The following is a 4922-nucleotide window of genomic DNA, read 5'->3' on the forward strand; positions in this document are numbered from 1 at the left end:
GGTGAATTAGGTCAAAAATAGCATATTTTTAGGGTTTAATGCAATTTTCGGATTAATTTAATGTCAAAAAATTATTTTTATAATTCCAATTCGACATTAGGGTTATAACAAGTGCAGGTACCTATTTTTATGGATTTTGGAATCCATTTGATGGCTGAATTAAGCAAATTGCAAAACCGGGTTCCTGAAAGATCCAAAAACACTGCAAAAATCACAAAATTTGTGATATTATTGGATTTTCGTGCATAGGCATATATTTTTAGGGTTTAATCATGTTCATAATCATATTAGGATGCTTTAGGTTTAATTTTGTGCTCATTTGATTTCATTTAGTGCATAAAACCTAAGTTTTTACCAAAATCTATTTCTAAAAACCCTGATTTCAAGGCCATAGTCTTGCTATCGGGGGCAATTTGGTCATTTGACCTAAATTTCGAAATCCCTAACCCTAATTTCATATTTTTAATCATGTCATAGCATATTTGGTTTGAGTTTATTCCATTCAAATTTCAAAATTTGCATTTTATCAAAATATCTTTCTAAAAACCCTAATTTCAAGGCCATAGTCTTGTTATTAGGGGTATTTTGGTCATTTTGACCCAAATTTCGAAATTCCATATCTTCTCTTTCATATTTATTCAATTTTATTTCATACTTTATCATTTTTATTTAAGGGAATCAAGGAAAAGGCTTATATCTAGCAAAATCCAACAATTTCCTGATATTGTTGGATAAATCTAGAAAAGCCAACATATTTTCATTAACAAAGTTTTCTAGTTTTGCAGGTACATTGAAGACTTTATTTTTTTCATGTATTTAAATTTCAATAGTGATGTAACTTGTAATTAAACTTTGGAATAAGAATTTACATTTCCTGCTTAGCTTAGGCAGCATTGCATATAGTTTATTTTTTAATAATGTAAATGTGTGATGGATGATGATTCATGCATATTTTTACAAATTCACCATGGTCTACACGAATGGCACATGCACTAGCTTCTATGAAGTTTATAAACTTGGTGGAATTTGTATTTATGGCCATAGTCAGAATACGAATGATACTTAGATTTATGATCTTCACATTAGCCACATTCAGCCTACACTCTTAGGCTAACTTCAAAAATGCACTGCATTTCTCAAAAATACAAAAAGTATTTCTCAAATCCTCAAATCCATATTCATTCATTTCATGCATTTGCCAATTCCAATTCAAAATCCAAGTCAAGGAAATTGAATTCCTCAAAATCTCCTAAGTCTTATAGCAAAATCGATTTTCCCAAAAGCATTGAATTTCAAAGAATATTTCGAGTATTTCCCAAGTTCCAAATTTGATTTTCCAAGTTATATATTCAATTTCAAAGTTTGAATTCAAAGAAATTAAGTTTTCCAAAGTTATTTCACATTTATCAAAATCGATTTTCACAAAATCTCTAGATTCTTCAGAAATCGATTTTCACTTTCTCAAATACAGTATCTCAACCTTGATTCATGATTTTCAAAGAGTTTATTTTCCAATTATTTTCAATCATTCAAAGCAAACATCATGTTTTCAAAATGTGCATTTTCTGAAAATTCATAGCACATGCCTGATTCTATGTGCATTTAGAAATTAGAATATGATTTAGACAAGTTGAATAGAGTAGAGCATAAGATTGATCCTTGGTTCAATTACCCCTGTTAAAGGTGGCAGGAACGGTTGAACCTCGTACCGACAGGCGAGTCTCATTCTTCGGAATTTTCCCGCATTTTAAAAACGGAGGCGAGTTATTTTCAAAAACTTTTTCAAAGGTCAGTTTGACTCGCAAAAGTAAAAATTTTGCGATGAGAACAGGTTTGGCGACCGAGATGGGACCTGTCTTTGTCTGATCAATCTAATGCTCTACTTAGTTCAAATTGTCAAAATCGATTTCCATGGAATGTCAGCTTTGCTTTATGATATCATGTGAACCTAGGAGCCTAGACTTGAACCCAGCTGACATGGAATGCATATAGACTAGGTATAGTTTGGTAGGACCATATTGAGGAGAATTATTCATGCTCACATAGACTTAGGTCTAATACAACACTCCTCAATTTAGGAATTGTATGAAAACAATGTTTGCTTCTTCAAATATTTCAAAAATCTATCTCTTTAGGACTTAGAGCCTTCTATTTGATTGCATGTGCTCATGTTTTTCAAAAATCACCCCACCTATATTGTCCCGGTCTTCACGTTGCTGGGCTCTCTTTCAGAACCATAGTTCGGGACAGAGCCTCACAACTGGGCCACTTATTTGGGTGAAAACCCCCCTGCCACGTACCAAGGGCCATAGTCCAACGTATATCGGCAGGTGCTCAAGGATGTTGGAAAACTTGAACCTAGAATTGGTGAAATTGATTTTATGCCACATACATCGAGCCTTGGCTTGAGTATATAGGCATAATTGGATTGGATACAGATGATCTGAGCCTTAGAGTTAGGATTAAGGTCCTAGAACCATTTCAAAATTTGTGCATCTAGAGTCAGCTTTTAGGGAATGCTGTATGTGCATACTTGTTTATGCAGAATTTGATTGAATATGTTATTTCCTTTTTATTTTCCATATTTTCCCCAATTTTCTAAAATACTGGACGATTTTCTCAAAAATCCCCAATCTATGTCCATGTACTGTCCATGTTTTAAAACCTTGGACGATTTTTCAAATACTTCATTTTCCATTTTTCATCAAACCCTGGACGATTTTTCAAATTTCCCTTAATTTCCTTCAAAACTCCAGGTGATTTCCCATCTTTCCTATCTTCTGGATCTCGAATTTCCTACTTTATTTTTATCCTGCCTGCATTTTTCTCAAATTTCTTGTATTTTCCAAGTCTTATTCCAATTTCCATGTCTTCCAGTCCGATGGCATCCAGTCAGCTTGATTCAGTCTTCCCTGAGGGTCACATCTCCTACGAGGTGCGACAAAGTCTTCCCGAACATCGAGTCCTCAGCACCGGATCCTTCTTTCCCCGGTGGTATTATTCATGGTTCAAGAACTTCTCTCGTATGTTTCCGGACCATCTGGGCGAGTGTGGATTGGAACTGGCGTCCGCAGTAGAAAAGCAGACAGTCAACGACAACTTGATTCATGCACTAGCAGAGCGGTGGAATCCGAGCACTTCTACCTTCTGGTTCCCGTGGGGCGAGATGACAGTACTGATGGATGAATTTTCAGAGATTATGGGATTGCCCGAGCCAGCCGGTCAGCCTGGAGATCCATTGGAGAAACAGTTTCTGATTAATGTTAAGGGTCTGGACCCTAAGAATGCCTTAGCTCGCATGACAGGACGCAAGTCTTGGCCATTGATAGAGGAGGATGAAAACGAATATGTGGATCTGCTCGAAATCTACAGACAGCATGGGACATTTGTGGAAGTCAGCTCGCTGTCGAGAACAGCTCGAGAGAGAATTCAGCACGCGATGGTTCTGTGCACGGTGGGATTAGCTTTCTTTCCCGATGGACGGAATTACATGGATATCAGAATAGTTCAGCTTATGAGGAGATGGGGAAGTCGACAGACCAGCCACCTCTCAATAGCCATGGCCGCACTCGCCTTTCTATACCGAGGGTTGACTCGTTTCGCACTCGGAGAATCCATTCTAGTCGAAGGGTGCACCTATGCCTTGCAATCTTGGTTCCTCCGGCATGTGCCAGTCCGAGCCAGTTCATTCAGATACAATGGAGAAAAGCTTCTTCCAGTTGCGCGATACCGGTTCTTGATCGACAACCTTCAGGAGGAAGAGGTCGTATGGGACTACTTTGATCACCAGGAATCACCTCCCAGATATACTTATGCATACGGCAAGCGATTCAGGCTACTTGGCCCATTCTTCTGCGCATACTATCATCCAGAGCGGTGTGTCAGGCAGTTCTCTCAGAGGCAGAAGCGCGTAGAGATTCGTCCACTAGCCGGGGTTCTGCCAGAATTCGATCTCGCATCAGATCAGTGGTCCGGAGCATACCATTCTGCCAGACATGGCTGGGATTCCTTTGTCAGATTTACTATTTTTCCTGGTCCTCGTGTGTCTTCTGATTATCTGGAGTGGTGGAAAATTGTTTGTCCCCCTCCCCTCTGTCAAGTGTATTATTGATAAAATCATGTTTTTCCCCTCAATAAAATTCTTTTATTTTACATTTCACTTTGGTTTGACGACCTCGCCTAGGTAACAAGGCATATTTCCAGTTGTTTATTTTGCAAAGAATAGCAGCGCAATTGTCGTAATTCCAGCGACGACTCAATCCCTAGTAATGGGATACTCTTTCAATTGTCTACCAAAATTCTCAACAAATATTTTCCTCCAACCAAATTTCCTTCAGAAGCCTAACCATCAGTTCTGCCCTGCAGAGAGCATCAGCAACATCCAAGAGAACATTTGTGATACCCGATGGTTCATACAAGATCTAGAAAGAAAACCACATTAGTTGAAGGCGTCGCGTACTCAGTAGCTTCAGAAGAAGAGATGGACTCACCTCGATCCATCCGAAGTCAGAGTCAGCAAGCGGATGATGGCATCGATCACCGAATGTATGTTATGTTCAAAGAAATGATGACCAAGATGCTGGCAGAACAAACTGAAACTAGTATAGAAAAGACTCGGGTTAAGCAGAAGGCGAAAGACCAGGCAGTCAGGAAAGTTCTGAAGCTATCCAAGAAACATATCCAACGGGAAGATACATCGGATGAATCAGGATCGGTAGGTAACACTGATGAAGAGTATGAAGTTCAGCAAGCATTTCAAAGATCCCCTCATAGACAAGGGACAACCTATAAATTGAAAAATCAAGCAATGGATGATCCAATCCAAATACAACTGAAGGAAATGGCAAAGAAGATTAAAGATTTGGAAGCCCGCGACAAGGGCAAGAAGGTCTTCACGGGCAAAGATTTCTACAAGAGCATCA

The sequence above is a fragment of the Nuphar pumila genome, chromosome 7, assembly GCF_984573655.1.
Source record: "Nuphar pumila chromosome 7, dmNupPumi1.hap1.1, whole genome shotgun sequence".
NCBI classification, from domain to species: Eukaryota; Viridiplantae; Streptophyta; class Magnoliopsida; order Nymphaeales; family Nymphaeaceae; genus Nuphar; species Nuphar pumila.